The sequence below is a fragment of the Ambystoma mexicanum genome, chromosome 5q, assembly GCF_040938575.1.
Source record: "Ambystoma mexicanum isolate Mex_15411 chromosome 5q, UKY_AmexF1_1, whole genome shotgun sequence".
NCBI classification, from domain to species: Eukaryota; Metazoa; Chordata; class Amphibia; order Caudata; family Ambystomatidae; genus Ambystoma; species Ambystoma mexicanum.
This window is the reverse complement of record NC_090933.1, coordinates 1,226,025,452-1,226,044,553: the sequence shown is the minus strand read 5'-3', so window position 1 is coordinate 1,226,044,553 and position 19,102 is coordinate 1,226,025,452.

Sequence of the window (19,102 nt, the reverse complement as noted above, 5' to 3'; positions counted from 1 at the left end):
TCTGCAAATCCTCAATGGCTCTACACAATGGGTGTCCCCTCAAGAGCAACCTGGTGATCTGGTCAGAAATTTGCTTTACTTGATTACATTGTAATAATTCCAATATTGTTTGATCTTTGCAAGGATTTGAGGCTGGTCGACACTGATTTAAGTGACCATTTCCAGGTCAAAATCGTAATGAAGTATAAAATGTGCACTGAAATAAGACCTTGGTTAACGGGTCCGATAGTAAATCAGAAAGGGAATAGACTCTCGGAAGTACATCGGGAGAGCATAGTATTAAATCTGAAAATGTCCCAATGCTTTAACAATTATGACTTGGAGGAAAACATATACCAGATTACTGCAAGTCTATTTCAAGCCTTCTTAGATTATTTCAGAGCAATGCCCAATGCTAATAAAAAGGCTGTAAAATCAGTAAATCACTGTTTCAATTTAGTTACACAAAAAAAGAAAGATCTAAGAAGAGAGCTAAGATCTCTCAGGAAATCTCAGCTAAGATTTCTCTCAGAAAATAGGGTAGAGCCCTATTTGGTAAAAGTGAAACGCTTAAAAAAAGAATTTAAAAATTGGCTTAAGGGACATCGATTTGGTCAATCACATAACAAAGGCTCCTAGATGCCAGAGATACTGACTAAGAATGATGGTAGAAGCTTTTGGCATGTGATTAACAAAATGAACAAAAGCCAAAGTAGACAGCAAAATAATCTCATTGCAGAGGGAGACTGGGTTAAATGTTTCCAAAGTGTATATACCAACTCAACATAAATAATCCTGCTCCTTCTGGAAGATTCTAGGTGGGAACTAACCATGTCTGTTGAGTTGTTTGAATTAATGATTAAGAAATGCTGTCCTCAAAGATAATCCATCATTAGGGTCTAGGGTTTTGTTTATCCCATTTACATCAGTGATGATGGGAAGGGAACTGCTGGTTTCATGCCATAGTGCTGTTGTTGTACCAATCTATAGGAAAGGGAGATAGGACTAATCCTATTAATTATCATCCTATCTCCATTCACTAGGCCTCTGGCCCTCTTTTGACTCTTGCTATTCCACCAGACTACACCATCATTAGAACTGATAGGACCCACTCACATGCAGGTGGTATCACCATTATTGCCACGGCCAATCTCCAGCTTAGATCTTGCCCCATTGAAAACTTAGAAGGTTATGAAATATTGCTTGCAAAAGTCCCCATAAATGAAAAAACACTATCAACCTAGTAGTGATTTACACAGCTACACATTTCAAAAGTTACCCAGAAATTGACATCCTTTTATTACTAGCTCCCCTCATAAAACCTAACACCAAATGCATCATCTTGGGAGACCTGAATCTAGGCCTTAATGATAGCCATGACTCTAAAGCAGAAGCACTACACTCATCCCTTAAGGATATGAGCTTTATCCAATTAGTGAATGCCCCTACCTACATCAAAGGAAGAACTTTAGATTGGATTCTCTCGCTCAACACGACCTTAACAATTAACTCCATCTCTCCTCTTACTTGGACGGGCCACTATAATATCAAGTTTCCCCTTAGTTCCATTTAACCCCTGTTAATCAAACCTAAAATTGCCAACTCCTACGAAATTAGGAACTCCCGAAATCTTACTCCTGAAAATCTAGTGGCACTGCTCTCCAAAGCATTAGACACAGTTCCAACCACTAGCGACAACCCCTGCATTATAGCAGACATTTACCACAACTGTGTCACCTCTACCATTAATGCTGTAGCACCTATTACCACCAAAACCAACCGCTCGGACAAATGATCATGTTTCTGGTTGAATGATGATCTAATCTCACTCAGGAGAACCAAACGTGCTCTGGAACATGCCTTCAAAAACCACCCCACTACAGAGTTTAAAAAAGCCTTCCAGGAGGCAAATAAATCCTACAAAACAGCCATCATCACCTACAAAGCCAATGTGTAAAATGCTCAGATCAGCAATGCCGCCTCTGACTCAAAAGAATTGTTCTCAATTCTAGAAGAATTGGAAATCCCCTCCCCAATCACCAACCCTACTAACGCTAGCAAAGCGTGGTGCACCTAGCAGCTAAGACACCCAAGTAACTAAGATTGAACTACTCCAAAACAAAATCTCAAATAGAAAACAACTAGCAGACATATCCACCTGTCTCAATCAACCACTGACCACTCATAACAATACCAACACCCCCTTCCACTTCACCCCAGTCTCCTATAAATCAGTGTTTGATACCATATCTAAACTCAAAGCCTCCAACTGCAAAGGAGACGCCGTCCCAGCACAAGTTGTTAAATCTTGTGCCCACGCTCTTACTCCCATCATTACCAACTTTATGGCCCTCATTACGACCCTGGCGGTAAGGAACGGCCATTACTGACATGGCACAATTAACGTGTCTGTGCTGGCCAGAGACCGCTAAAAGCGGCACATTACGACTTCTCTGGCACGAGCATTGCGCCATGCCGGTAATGTAATCACCGTCATGCCGCTAAAGGCCGTAAAACCCCACTTACCGGCATTGTATGCGGTGCAATTAGCACCCTAGCCATCGATATAACCGGTCACCGCTAATGGCGGTGACCGAAAATAGCGGGAACCGCTATTAACGGCGACCGCAAATAAGCCGATCCGGAAGTTGCGTCACCGCACAGGAACGGGAAAGAGCATGGCGGCCATCTTTAAAAACACAATCCATTGCCATCCTCTTCAACCAGTGGACACCTTACCCCCACAACCTCCACAAACCTTCTCCAACACCCATTCCACATCATAATGCCTAAAGTTTTGAAAAAGACCGGAGATCGGCTCCGGCAGGAGTGCTTTTCTAGGGAGCAGTTAAATATGTTGGCTGACACCCTACAAGAGCATGCCGATGTAGTCTTTTCAACAGAGATGACCAGACCGGCGCTGATGAGAAAGAAGGCCATATAGGCCATGGTAGCCCAGAGGGTCAGTGCAGTCGGCACAACACCCCGCAATGCCAGACAATGCAGAAAAAGGTGGGACTATCTACGTCTCAGCGTCAGGAGTATACTGGCGCCAATAGGAATCTGGGCATGGCAACTGGCGGAGAAGCTGAGTCGCCCATCAAACTCCAGCCGTGGGAGGAGATATGTGCCGCAACCATAGGCACAGAGAGCATAGAGGGGGTCGGAGATATGGAGAGAGGAGCCCCGACATCAGGCCCGCAGGTAGGTGCCTTAAATCCAGCTATGCAAAACTCAACACAGTGAAGTCCAAATGTTTGTGAAGTGCAATGATGGCTAACAGAGTCCACACGACACATTAGCACAAGACTGCCTACAGGCAGTGCTGACCTCCACCTTGTACACATGCATTATGCACACCCTTTCTGTAGCCACCCACATGCTTCCATGCTTCTACCACCTAAGAGGGAGACAACCTGTATGTCACTGCCTCCAATGTCCACCATCTAGTAATCAAAATGAATGCAGCCATCTCAATGCCTGCTCAATGTCCGCAGACCCATCACTAACCCTTTCCCTCCTTTGGTCCACCACAGGCTCTCATTTGGAAAGTGCTGATGAGGACACAGGCACTACACCTGCCAAGAAACCCAGGCCCGAAGATCCAAAACACTGTCCTTCCACCTCTGGTGCAAAAAGCAAACCACCACAGCAGCCAAAATCCCACAGCACATCACAGGCCACGGCACTGATGTGCAGCAAGTCAAGCACTACGGCACCACCGACTACAAGCATCTGCCCAGTGGTGTCTACTTAAGGCACTGGGTCTGCAGGAAGCAGCACCATTGGTGAGACTGCCGCCACCGCAGCTAGCTCAGACAATGATGAAGGGGATGTCGATGTTGTCGTGGCTCCCCCCACTGGCCCCCTCCATTCCCCCTACCTGTCCCCGTGCAGGCAGCATGACAATGGCATACAGGAGCAATCTCCTGAAAATTCCTGCCCGGCCACACCATGCCCAGTGGCCGATGTGCAGGAGGGGAGCAGCACAATGGACACGCCAGAGCCATCATCAACAGGCCACAAAACCCAGGAGTCGATGCATGAAATTATCACGCGGCAACAACAGCTAAGCTCTGACACAGCATGTCGCAGAATGCGCCAGCACAAGGGGGGAAATGCGCGAATGTGCTGAAACTGTAAAGGCTGCCATAGAGTCCACCTCTAAGGACATTTGTGCGGTGCGGCAGTACTTTCTGAGCTTGTCCAGACAATGAGGGACATGCGTCCCTGTGAGCAGCCCAGTTCCTCCTCGGCTGCCAGTTCTACCCGAACCAGCCCCGTCTGCAGATCGGGCAGGAACCTGCGGTGTACAGACAGAGGTGCACCGGGTGCCGGGAGAGGGGGGTGCCAATAGAGGCGGCCACGTGGACTGATGCCACATGATGCACTTGAGGGTTACCAGTCAAATGGTCGAAAACATTTGGTCGACAGGACAATTGGTCGACACCATTTGGTCGAATGCCAAATGGTCGATTTTATTTTTTTTTTTTTTACCCCTTTTTTGGTTTTTTTTGGGGGGGTCCCCCCCCCAACCCCATTTTTTTTCTTTTTTTTTTTCCCCACATGAAAACCCACAAAACACATATATATATAAAAAAAAAAATTCGACCATTTGGCATTCGACCAAATGGTGTCGACCAAATTGCAGTCGACCAGTTTGTTGTCGACCAGTTGACCGGACACCGCACTTGAGCACAGACATCCACACCATGTTATGGGGAGTTGAGGGGGGAGGGGAGAGTGGGTGTGTTGGGGAGTTGAGGGGGGAGGGGGAAGTTGGTGTGTTGGGGAGTTGAGGGGGGAGGGGGGATTGGGTGTATTGGGGAGTTGAGAGGGAGGGGGGAGTGGGTGTGTTCACTTATATTTACTATTTCAATACACATTTTGGTTATGCACGAACCACTTGTGTGGACATTCCTCATTGCATATGTGTGTTTAATTGGTGAACAGTGTATAGTGTGCATGTCCCAGACACAACCAGTGCCCTAAGTGCCATCTCCATGTAACACCCCCCATACTTGTGTGCTAGTAGATTATTTTGATCAGAGTCCGACGCATGTCACATCCCTCCTGTGCATCGCGTACTTCCTGGGGTGCTGTACTATCCCCATCCTCCTCATCTTCTTCATCAGGTGGTTGCTGTTCTGCTTCAGGGGGCAGGGGCACATTCCGTCTGATGCACATATTGTTTAGCATCACACATGCCATGACAATCTTTGCCACCTTCTCATGGCGGTACAGGAGTGACCCACCAGACCTGCTGAGGCTGCGAAACTGTGCCTTCCAGAGGGCAAATGTCTGCTCAAACACCACACGGGTTAGTGTATGGCCACGATTATGGTCCACCTCTAGCCTGTTCTGTGGGTTCGGGACTGGGCTAAGGAGACACCGCTTGAAAGGATAGCCTGAATCCCCTGCATGTGGGCAACAATGTATGTGTAAGTTAACTCATCATGTTTAACCTTATTGAGTGATACCATGGCATGCATTTGTTTCTTCATCTCAAGCCCATTTCCATGCATGGATGGAGTCACACGATGTGAGTGCTATGGATGTATTCCTCATATGGACTGTTTTGCATGCCATCGACTAGTGTGCGCTGGGGGGTCCAGTTACTTGTGAGTGCACATGCACTGTGTTAGTCCACGATGGTTATTTCTGTGATCTTGCAGAGGTCCACTAATTTGTATGCTTTCATCCTGGCAATGGTGATATCAGCCTCATGATGCTATCACTACGCACTACAAATGGTGTCATGCAATGTAGTTCGCCATCTGTGTCAGTGTAATGGTGTATTGATGTATTTGACCCTCATGTGACTCCTGTATGCACAGTGATGGGGGACTGGTCTTTCAGTTCATGGTGTTTTGTGGTGTGTATTGGCTATAGTCGTTGCTTGTAGCTGCATTTTGTTGAGGGAGATGCGGTCTGATTTCCTACAGTGCACATACAGATGTTTGTGGGATGGTTGGTACACCGCTTCATTCGCATGGTAGGGCTGCTTACATCTTGCATTATGTGGTCAGGTGTCAAGTCCAGTCTGGGCTGCTTTTGGGGTATGAGCTTGCTCCATTTACTCTGGCACTCGCAGCTAGGTGAAGTATGCATCTCCCCCCACATCACAGCCAGGTGAAGTATGCATGTATGCCTAAATCACCTACCCACATCACATTTCCATGAGCCTAACATGCGACTCACCGAGTAGCCAGGATCTCTACCCTGCATGCCGCTCCATGTAGCGTTGAATCGTGAATTTCCGCAGGACCATTGATTCATGGGTTGATCTGGGAATAGGGCACAACATTGTGTGATGATGTAGTTCGAGTCACATACCATTTGCACGTTGATTGAGTGGTATAGCTTACGGTTGCGGTAAGCTACCTCCATGGCATGTGGAACCACAGGAAGTGGAGCACAGACACTACCTTCAGTAGGGGTGGGATGGCAGTGCGTGTTTCAATGAGGCTGACTATGTCATCATGTATCATTTCCACAATGGTGGTGATGGTGTCCCGGTCCAGGGGGGACAGGGTGTGGATCTGATCAGCGGTTAGGTTGAATGGACTGGCACAGATGCGTGGAATTGGGGGGTGCCTGCATGGTGGCACTGGCTGTGCTGGTGGGGCATGCTGGCCCTGCCTTGCCCTCCTTCTCCTCCGGCGTCTCCTCTGTGCTGCCTTTTGTTGTACTTCTTGTAGTTGTTGTTGTGGCACTTCCACTGCAATCAGGTCCTGCAGCCCCAGCATTGCTAGTGGTGTTGGAATCATTGTGGAGTTTAACTGTAAGTGGGAAGGGATGGGGTGTGCTCCTTTTGTGCTTGCCCAGTCTGTATTGACTCCACCTGTGCTGATTGGGTGCACCTGTTGCAGCTGGGAACACTGCACATGGCCATTTACGGTTGGTCCGCGATGGCGTTATTAACACCATGACGGTAAGGTACTTTACGGCCTTCACATGGGCGTTATTTCCATGTCTGCGTGACTCGTGATGTTCACACCTTAGCGACATGGCGGTATTTCCGGCATAGGAGTCGCGTGCCTGCGCCCTTGGCGCTTTTAACGGCACCGTTGATTACGGTACCGCTATTAGCGATATCTCGGGTCATAATCGGCCCTAGTGGTAAGCGATGCCGGTAATCCTTTACCGCCATCGTTTTTCACTTACTGCCAGGGTCGTAATGAGGGCCTATAAACACTTCCTTCAATACCAATCTGGTCCCAGCCAGTGTCAAGAAAGCCTGGGTCACTCCCCTTCTAAATAAACCTACCCTTGACCACACTGTGCCACTAACTATAGGCCAATAATGACAGTTCCGTTTCAACTTAAAATCCTCGACAAAATAGCATATAATGAAGTCCAAGCACATCTAGAACAGAACCAACTCCTTGGAACCAGACAATCTGGATTCCGTCCAAATCACAACACGGAAACTGACCTTTTGGACCTTAAAATCCAGATTGATAACATAAAAGACAGGGGGAAACTTTGCATCCTTCTCCTACTAGATCTATCCACAGCATTCGATCTAGTAGACCATAACAGACTCTGCTGTACTCTAGCCAACAACTTCAATTTCTCCATTAACACTACCACATGGATCAAATCCTTTATTGCAGAATGAACTTCCAGGGTTTCCATAGGCAAAGAAGCTGTTGACCCTATCACAGTCTCCATTGGTGTACCTCAAGGTTCTTGTCTTTCACCAACACTCTATAACGCATACACTAAGCTCCTCTTTTCAGCTCTAGACAATATAGGTGTCATCTACACTAATTTTGCGAATGACACCCAGATCCTCATCCCACTTTCAGGGAACTACACCCAAGACACTCAGACTATCAACAAAATCTATGCTATAATTCAAAACTGGAGTGCCTTAATAGCCCCTGCCTCAACAATGAGAAGACTGAGGTGCTCATAGTGGGATCCCAGTCTAAAATAGCTGCACTACATCCTGACTACTCCTCCATCAACATTGATGTCACCATGATTTCCAGTACTGAAACATGTAAAAACATTAGGTGTGTAATTAGACGCCAACCTCACCATGATCAAACACATTAACGCTCTCTTCCTCCACTTCCTACACCCCCAGAGCTCCAAGCCGCCAATTAATGAACCCTACCAACTGCATCACCCTGGCCAGGGCGTTGATTTTATCAAGACTTGACTACTGCAATATATTATTACTTGGAACATCCAGTTCTAACCTTAATAAACTGCAGCTAATACAAAATAAAGCCCTACAGGGCGCCCTAGGAATACGAAAATCTTACCACATCTCCAAGATTAGAAGAGACCACCACTGGCTGCCCAATAAAGCAAGAGTCATCTTCAAAACCCTCTGCATCACCTTTAAATGCCTCCACAAAAATGGACCATGCTATAGCCAAAAAAGATTATGCCAGATTCCTAAAATCCAATAACCACGCACTCTTAGCAATCCCCCGGTACAAAAAGAGAGCAGGTGGCAGCAGTTTGCAATATCTAGCCCCCAAATATCGGAACTCACTCCCTCTCCTCATCAAAAACGACGAAACTTTCACAGGTTTCAAGAAACTCTTAAAAACCTGGCTGTTCAACCAATTCCAATAACAACCCCCACCAGACCACTTGGAAACAGAACCGCACCTGTGCAGTACCTCTGGCTGCTGTAAATAGTTCTGATTATGTTTGCTTTCCTCCATTGACTGGTTTGTTAAACCCCCAGTGTCTCACCATAGCTGTATATATCAATTTTCCTCCTGTTGTACATTCTTCCGTAACTGTGCCTTTCTTTTGTCTGGATTGTTAAATTCCCAGTGTCTTACCATAGCTTTATTTATCCGTGTTGATCTCCTGTTGTAAATTCTTTTGTAATTGTGCCCGATTGGCCCCTATAATCATTGTCTTAATAAGCTGTCTGTTACCTCACCGTGATACCAAAGGGTCTGGGCGTGTAATAAATGCAATAAATGAATAAAATAAATAAAAATAAATAAATAAATCTTCTTGATAATGAGAGTAAGATCTTTGCAGGCCAGGTACTGCAGGAATTGGAGAGCTGGGCAATACTATCTAGCAAACTACAGAAATGCAACATGGGTTTTCGTAGGGTGGTGGGGACAGAGGTCAATGGCCATGTGGTATGCTGGTTAAGAGAAGAATCATTAAGGCCAGCTAAAATGGCACTTTATATGGTGGCCGTTGACTTCACGCAGGCATTCGACTGTGTCAATCATAACATATTATGGTGTAAAATGAATGATTGGAAGATGCCTGGTATTCTCTCAGTTTTGGTCAGTCTGCATGAGAAAACACTGCTGCAAGTGAGGTTGAGTTGGCATGGTGTCTTGACAGAGTGCTTTTTGGCAAGGAGGGGACTCCGTCAGGTATGCATATTAGCTCCACAGCTGTCTAATTTGGATGCATTTTTGGCCAAGTCCTCCTTTGCACCACAGAGGTTGTCTTTGGCAACGTATCTGTATTTAACCTATGCAGATAATGTCATCCTTATGGATAGGACCCAGGTGGCCCTCCAAAGACAATTGAATGCCATCAGGAAATACTCGGATGTTAAATGAACTCTGTATCAATGGTAAAAATAAACAATGTCTTCAGGTTTGTAAGTAACAACAGAAGCAAAATGGGGCATCGGTGTTCAGTGGGAGAACAACAACTATTCCCTACTGAAACGTGAACCTATTTAGGCTTCCGTATAGATGCGACAAATAACATGGGTGTTCACATGTCACGCTTAATGGTCAAAGCTTCTCAAGTGGCATCACAAATAAAGAAAATAAATCAGATCTTGATTCTGCAGATTCTCTTTATGCCCTCTGCTTATGTTTTATAAAGCACAGGTGGTGCCTGGCCTATTGTATGGCACAGAGATTAGCCATGGTTTAAGATCACTGGATTGAATCGCGGGTCCTGACACGAGCATTGAGCCTGCCAGACTGTGTCCCCATAACGGCACTAAATTTTGAGTTAGGTTTAGCCTCGCTGAGCTGCCTGATGGAATGTATAGAAAGCTGCTGATGCCATTGAAACGTCCTCTCTATGAAGATCTAGTGGAAACCCAGGTATATTTTGTTAGACTTTTGAAAATGTAAATTATCTGTGTTTTCTTTCTTTTATTTATTTATTTTGATATGTATAAAGAGTACTGAATCCAGGGGCATCTAGGAGCTGGTTTACATGACAGTAGTGGTTGCATATGACAGTTTATATGACTGTAGTGGTTTCCGATGATTACAAGCGTAGGTGGTACATTGGTTTACATGAAGTAGGGGTTACAAATGGTTACAGCCATAAGTGGTACGTACATGGTGCATAAATCTGCGTTTCTGTGCAGAGGTGACAAATGGCAAGTGCTTGTAGAGTTGTGCAGGTTCAATTACTTTTGGAGGTCTTGGGAAAAGAGCCAGGTTTTGAGGCCCTTACGGAAGGACCAGAAGGAGGCATCTGAGCTTAGATCTAGCAGCAAGGCATTCCAGTGCTTGGCAGTGATCACCGGGAAGCTGCTCCCCAGTCCTTCTGGCACCTGTATCTGGGAATCGTGAGTGGATGAAAGTAGGCAGCCTGCGTAGGTCTGGTGGATTGGGCCTTTGAGACTTCTCTGGACAGGTAAGTCAGGGAACTGTTTGAAAGACATCTGTTGGTTAGAGACAGCGTTTTGAACATAATGCATTCTTGGATATTTTGTGTAGCTTTGGAGATTTGATCTTTTTTAGGGATGTTTAGCACAGCTTTTACAGCGTTATTCTGGATGACCTGTAATTTGATTATACTGTGGGAGTTGGAGCCTGCAAAGAGGGCGTTGCAGTAGTCAATCCTGGATAGCATAAGGGCTCTAGCGAATGTGATACAGCTATCAGTGGTCAGGAAAGTCCTGCATGCATTGATCAGTTTCACAATGTATGCCGCTGCCGATGCGATAGCATTTACCTGTCTCCTTAGTGATAATGCAGTGATAACGCAGAGTATAAGTATACTCACAGGATCTTTACCTCATTAGCGACAGTGATGATGTTCCCGTTGATACTGAAGGATTTGTAGGAGTCATTGAGTTTGTTTAGCCTCGATTATGTGCCAATAAGGAATAGCTTGTATTTCTCATTGTTTAGGGAATGTCTGTGTTGTGCCATCCAGGCCTGATTGGTCTGGTATATTTTGTTTAGTGCTTTGGAGTCAGCATCATAATTGCCGGAGATAGGTAAGAGTATGTAATTTTTGTAAGGTTGAGTATGTACAACCAACATCACAATAACATAATTCACTGCTGCCTCTAGGAGAGGGCTGGAGCCCCAGGCACCCTGCCAGCTTACAAGAAGGAGCATCTGAAGCCCCACTGTGAGAACGATCAGCTGTGATCCTTGCCTTTGACCTCATCCCGAGCTATTTTCTTGCATCCTGCTGCCCAAAGGAGCCCAGCCGATCATCCCGATGGCACACAAGAGCCCAGCTGTTCACCCCAACTCCCCCTGTGTGCCTCGCCGCCATTAGAGCCCACGAGCAGCTGATAGCGGATGGTGTGAGCCGGCCCTTCCAGGACAAGGCTTGCACTGATAAGGCCCATTCCTGTCCTCAGCCTATCACCAGCCGCAACAAAGCCGCAAGGAGACTTTCATACTTACTCTCTCCAACAAACTTTTTATGAGCCCTTCCTGCAAAATGGCTTGTTGCATTTGTTATTAGCACTTTCCCGCTCGTACTTCCTCCACCTGCCTGTACCTAAGATGGCTGCCGCCACTTAAGCTTCGTCCATAGCCGGGACACACACTCCTTCCCTGCCTAGCTAGGCCACGCACACGTGATGAATCCTGATCTTTGATCCTTCACCTCATCACTGCCAACGATAACACCGAACTACTGAGACATACTCCAATAACAATTATGGAATGTGCCGGGAACAATGCCTCCTACAGCATACCTCATATTGTCTAATCGGTTGCCTGTGAAATATCACCACTGTAAGTACACACAGACCACCTGTACTATGCTAATTATATATGTTAAATGTGTCTGCTCTAGTCACTGAAGTATCATGCTATACAAGTACCTTTAATGTCAATTGCCTCAATATAGACCATTTGTTAAAATTAATGTGTATGCTGCCCCTTATTAGCAGAACTAGCCTACTTGTGTAGAGTGATTTGTATTGTGCCCCTTATTAGCAGAACTAGCCTACTTGTGTAGAGTGATTTGTATGCTGCCCCTTATTAGCAGAACTAGCCTACTTGTGTAGAGTGATTTGTATGCTGCCCCTTATTATCTGAACTAGCCCATTTGCAAAATAAAAGTAATCTGTATGCTACTACCCACTACTTAGCACTGTTTGATTACTGTAGTTCATAGGGCCGCACAGCCTAGCTACCTTTAGCTGCTCCACCTTCTCCTCTGTGTCGCATACCAACTGTACTTATTAACTAAATTTGTCCTAAATATGCTTGCCTTCCTAACCACTATAATGTTCCCCTTCTACATAATGCCCCACTCCGTACCTTGTACAGAAGGTTGCTTCATTAAGGTCAATTAAGGACTATCCAAAATAGGATGCCAGCGTTATTACCCAGTGCCCTGCCCCACACCTTTCCTTCCATCCACTCCCCCATTCCCTAATACACACACAAATATCACTCTAACCAATGCCACCAACATAGCAGCACCGACCTTCCCTAGTCTGAGCAACAAAACAGCGAAATACCCCTTATCTTTTGTGACCAAGATTAAGACAACTCCCATTTTAGATTTTACCAGACTAAACATACTTAGAACTAGAACCAAAACCCTCCACCAAGCTACTAAACCCACCATTACCATAGATGCATGCACCAAATTTATTACCACCCCCATTAATCACCAACTCACAGACTTCACTAAAAAACCTACCAAACCACCAACAAAGTCCAAAACCACCAAAACCCAAGGAACTCACCACACCAAGTCACCACCGCCACGGTCAAATGTGCACTTATTAACGCAAGGTCTCTCTGAGCACAAATCATAGAGATCCACGACCTCATCCTGGATCAACAACTTGACATCCTAGTAGTCACCGAAACCTGGCTACACCCTGCGGCAGGCCCACTCCTAGCCCTTGACATCCCCCCAGAATACAGCATCCTTAGGACAGACAGGACCATCACCCAAGGAGGCGGAGTCACCCTAATAGCTAGAACCTCACTGCAAATCAGAGCATGTCCATTGGAACAAATATAGGGCTGCAAACTCCTATTAGTTAAATACACCTCCAACCCCAAAACCACCACCACTTTCCTGGTAGTGTACAGGACACCTAAATAAAAAACACACACCCCAACTTAGACACCCCCCTACCATTCATCAAGCCTAACACTAAATGCATCATCCTCAGAGACATACATTTAGGATACAGTGACCCTCTTGATCTGGATGCATCAGCCTTCCATACAGCTATGTTCGACATGAATTTCGAACATTTGATTAATTAACCCACTCATTCCAAAGGAAGAACATTGGACTGGATCCTCACCCTTAACTCTCAAATCACTATAGACTCCATCCTCCCCTGGACTGGTCAGAGCACTTTGTCATCGGTTTTAGACTGGAATATAACACTACTGACCACACCGGCCATAAACCTCCTGACTTTTTCGAAACCAGAAATATCAAAAAGCTCACTGCTGATAATCTTTCCCCCACCCTGAGGTCGGCCCTAGCCAACATAACTCCAAATACCAACAACATTTTCTACCAAGCAGAGTGTTACCAACAAAGCCTGACCCATACCATTGATTCACTCGCCCCTACCATTACCAAAACAAGGAAAACAGACAAACATTTGTGCTTCTGATTCAATGAGGAACTAGTCTCCCTCAGAGGTATAAAAAGATCATCAGAGCACCTTCACAGAAAATTCAACACCCTTCAATCAGCAAAGGCGTTTGAAACAGCTAATAAAAATTACAAATCAGCCATAATTTCCCACAAAGTGAATGCTTTCAACCATCGCATCACCAATGCCAACTCTGACAGCAAATAACTGTTCTCCATCCTCAGAGAGCTAGAGAACCCTTGTCAAGTCACAGCACCCAAAAATGCCAGCAAAGCCTGGTGCACTAGTATACAAGATGCCCAAGCCTCTAAAAACTTGTTAAAAAAAAAGTTGAGAGTAAAAAGAAAATCCTCAGAGAAAAAATACTTCCCACCATAACCACAAATCCATCCAACAACACTCTGTGCACTCCTTTCCACTTCACCCCAGTCTCAAACAAAGAATTGCTAGACATAATAGCCAAAAATAGACATAATAGCTAGACATAAAACTCAAAGCTTCCAACTGTAAAGAAGACCAATTTCCATCCCACTTAGCCAAACTTTGCGCCCCTACCATATCATCCATCATTACCCAAATTGTCAATGCCTCCTTCAACTCAAACACAGTCTCTACCAGCATCAAAAAAGCATGGGTAACACCCCTCCTAAAAAAACGACCCTTGATCCTTCAATCCCCACCAACTACCGACCAATTACCACAGTCCCATTTGTCCTAAAAATAATCGACTAAAAAGCATACCCTCAAATACAAAATCACCTGGAACACCACCACCTATTGGGGGACAGAGAGTCACGATTCTGCCCCAAACACAATACGGAGACTGCCCTTCTCGATTTGAAAATCCAAATGGATGCCACCAGAGAAGCAGGTAAATTCTGCCTACTAATGCTACTAGATCTGTTGGTGGCTTTTGACTTGGTTGACCATGAACAACTTTGTGCCATACTAGCCAACAACTTTAACCTGTCCAATGATGCCACTGACTGGATCAAATCATTCCTAGAGGAGAGGACCTCAAGAGTGTTCATCGGTAAAGAATCAGCAGACCCCATACCACTTCCTGTAGGCATCCCTCAAGGTTCATTCCTATCTCCCACTCTATACAATGCCTACACCAAGCTGCTCTTTGCAGCCCTGGATGCAATGGGTGTCATCTACACTGATTTTGCAGATGACACCCAGTTCCTCATCCCACTAGCAGGCAACCATGAGCAAGACTCACTGCTCATCAACAATATCTACTCATTAATCAAAAACTGGATGGCCAATAACAGCTTATGTCTCAATGATGACAAAACAGAGCTACTTATATTAGGATCATCCTCGAAAATTGACTCTCTACAACATACTTATACAGCTTTCATCATAGATGGCACCACCATCCCAGTGCTCAAACAAGTCAAGACGCTACACTAACAATGTCTAACAAGTCAACACCCTAGTCTCCTCCACATCCTACACATCTAAATCCATCTCTCTTAGCCACAAATTCCTCACAGCTGAGAACTGCATTACATTAGCAAGAGAACTTATACTTTCCAAGCTCGATTACTGTAATATCCTATTACTTGGCACCTCCAACACTAATATAGCCAAACTCCAACTCGTGCAAAATAAAGCCCTCCGAGCTTCATTACGCATAACAAATTTGAACACATATCCGACATCAGGAGAGACAACCACTGGCTCCCTATCAAAGCTAGGATACTCTTCAAAACCGTAAGTATGACTCATAAATGCATCACCAATAAAGCTCCCAAATACCTTATTATTACAGTCATGAAGAAAAACCACACCAGACTCCTCAGATGCAACAATAACGCAAACCTTGAAATCCCACGATACAAATGAGAAAAAGCAGGGGGCAGTAGCTTTAAAGTCCTCGCACCCAGACATTGGAATACCCTACCCACTAACATCAAGAATGAAACGTCATTGAAAACTTGCCTATTCAACCAATAGCAATGCTAACCATGACCCCCACATGACTAGACCCCCCTACCAATTGTATATTTAATGTATGTTTTCTCATTGTGTTTTACTGTTTTTTTTTTTTTTTAAATATTAAGATTGATTTTCACATTGTCTGTAACTACGCCGTGATACCTCCGGGTCTGGGCGTATAACAAATTTAATAAATAAATACACAAAAATAAAAAATAAAAATACTTCCAGGGGGCAAGATTGCCCTAACCCTCATTGAACAGGTGCTGGTATGAACAAGAACTGATTACCAGTTAGCGATCAACCAATAAAGAACATTGTATGAAATCAATTCCAAACAAAGGATGTTTATCCATGTAGAGGCTCTGTTTAAATTCCCCACAACAGGATTTAAAAACATACACATACATCGCCCAGTTTATATTGGCAGATGAAGCACATACAGCTCTCAACTATAAGTACTAGGACCATATAAAAACAAAAACAATAATATGCATACCTATTCTTCTGTATAACGTAACATTTGGATCACTAAGAGAGGAATACAATAAAGAACAAGCACAAGCTCAAAACTAGCCAATGCCAAATACATTGTAGTAGGCTGATATTACAAAACTGTTCCATGTAATAATGTCGCCGTGAAAAAGTCGTCATGTTCTGGCGACTTTTACCTGGCTACCAAAATACTTTCCCCAAATATTCTAGGAAGGGTATGATTATATATTATTACCCCCAGTCCTAGAATATTTGAGGAAAGTGTCTGATAGCCTGGAGGGTGCCTCATTAATGCATTTTTGATTAAAAGTCGCCAACCCGACGACTTTTTTCATGGCAACATTATTGTGGCAATAAGACCCGAGGCGGCGGGCCAATACCGTTAATGCTGTAGTTAATGAAGCCCCCGGGCATTACCTGTGGCGGTTTTGGCCCGCCGCCGAGGGTCTTATTGCCATTAGTATCCCAGCCTGTTGGATCGGGGTGCTAATGGCATTTTTTTCTGTTCCGAAACCAGTGGGGATGGGGAGGAAGAAAAAGGGAGGGGATGGGGAGGAAGAAAAAAAAAAGAAAAAAAAAATGTAACGCGGTCTCCGGCAGGGGACGATGGAAGCCTCCAGCCGTGTGGAGGCTAGGAGCGGGGATGGCCCCGTTTCGAGCCTCCTCATTGGCTGAGGGGCTGCCACGCCCCTCGCCGGGAACAGAGTAGCCGGCACGCACGGCGTGGATGGGAATACTGGCTCGCAAATGAGCCAATCACCACACAGTATTCCTGTTCAGCCGCGCGTGCCGGGTACTGATGCCTGATACCGTCCAAAACATATCAGATGGTTTGAAAGCAGTACCACCATTCCTACACAAGCTCCCCCTAAATGACAACTGTGAAGTGCTACTTTACTGACCCAAGTTATCTTAATTCGCGTCTTGGCACAATTAACAATATTACCTTTTATCTCATTAAATGCTGCAAAAGAACATCAGGCAAATGACGATCCTTAAGGATTACAAATACCAAACATTAAAGGCAGAACTGAACTCGTTCAGAGATAATTCCACATAATGCCAATGATTATAGTCAGAACACAGCAGCCATATTCTCCACGAATGTACATTGTGTTTCCATGGAGACAATGCAACTTCTCAAATAATAAACGAAGGTTGGCGGCTGACACCTCTACGCTCCTCGTCGCTTCGTTATAGGAACTGCCTACACTGTTTATTTTGTCTGAGTCATGCACGCCTGAAAGCATCAGCAAGTTAAACGTGTCACTGTCAGACCTGTGTGAATTAAAGAGAGTATGGCATTTACTGCTAGTCACATTGTCTCACCAGAGGAACCTACGGACAGTGACTCTATGCATTTATTTATTTATTTATTTAGAAGTTTTGTAAAGTGCCAGATTTGCAGAAATATCTTCGAAGCACAAGGAGGATGCAAGATGCAGATCAGATCACAATACAGAAGAGCATATTCCTGGATAGGCGTTTTTTTTTCTCACCCCGGCTTGGTGTATGGGAATGTTCACCCCGTCGCAGGTTATATGGTGCTTCAACCCTTCTATCGGCCGTGCTTCCATGGCCAGGTTTGGGGTATGTGATTTCTCACCCGTCAAGAGTTATCTGATGCTTCAGCCCCTCTCGGGCCTTCGCTTTCTCCACTTAGTTCCTTGAACATACTGCATACCAGGCTCGCTGCAATAACGGTCCTCGGGAGAGATGGCAGCGCAGTTTTGCCTTCCCACTAGTCTTCTTCATTGTGCGTGGGCCTTGGTGATTCCCATCGATTCCTGACAGGACTATGGTGTTGGTTCCATCAGGCACCATTTGCCCAAGTTCAGACAGTCACGTCTCTTGTCAATAAGGCAGGGTTGAGCTTCTCCAGCTCTCAGTCTGGTTGCAGGAAGAAGCACTTTGCAGCCTTCCTCACTCCTCCGCGCTCCACGCCGTCTGCCTTCCTCTATGCCTTGGCTCCACATGCTTCTGTGCTTTACTCCAGCTCTCTATCTGTCTCTCCTTCACTTCGGTCTCACTGGGCCTTTATATCGATCTCTGGTAGTAGATGGAACACTCCATTCGTTTTTTTTTTTTTTATGGCAACAGTACAGGGTCAGAAACCAAACCAGGTAAAACATTGCCACATTGATTTTGGCGTAATTCCCAAATAACCAATAAAGACATATTGGCCTCATTACAAGTTTGGAGGTAGCCATGCCTGTAATAATGTAATGATAAAGGAGAGTGATACATAGCCCTGCTAAAGGATGGCCTGTCCTCTAAAGGAGGGGGTCATCACCAGTGAGATACCGCTTTCCTTGCCCCCTTGGGAGAGTGGCAAATTCCCAAGATGCATCACGTGCCCCCCTCTTGTGGGTTTTTTACTCGGGTTAAGATACCTTCCTGCCAGTCCCCAAGTGTTTCTGGATTTTCCTCTAGAAATCGCTCTGAGAATGACAGAGTATTTTTTCGATATCTCTTTCATGGGATCAGGTTGGAGTTAGTCTGCAAATGTAGGAACATCTGTCCCAATGATTTTCTCCTTTGGGAGTCCCCGGAGAATGGCTACCTTTAATGGTCTGGCGGGGTCTCTCCTGACTTATAAGGTAAAGAGGATTTTGCAGCAGATCTCTGCTTTTCCATGGACCCAGGTTCTCTTAAATTCAGGCTGTTTGGGTAGTCCAGGTCTTAGTGGATTGCCATCTGTGTGCTAGCTGAGTCAATCAGAGTTTCACCATTTGTTCACTTCATTTGACAATGGACCACATATTATCACTAACACTTATTTTCCCATTTGTCTATGAGAACTTGTAAATCTTAATAATACTTTATGTGCCAGATTTGGCAACTTTCAGTTGTGTTTGTTTTAAGAGTTTTTGGATCTTA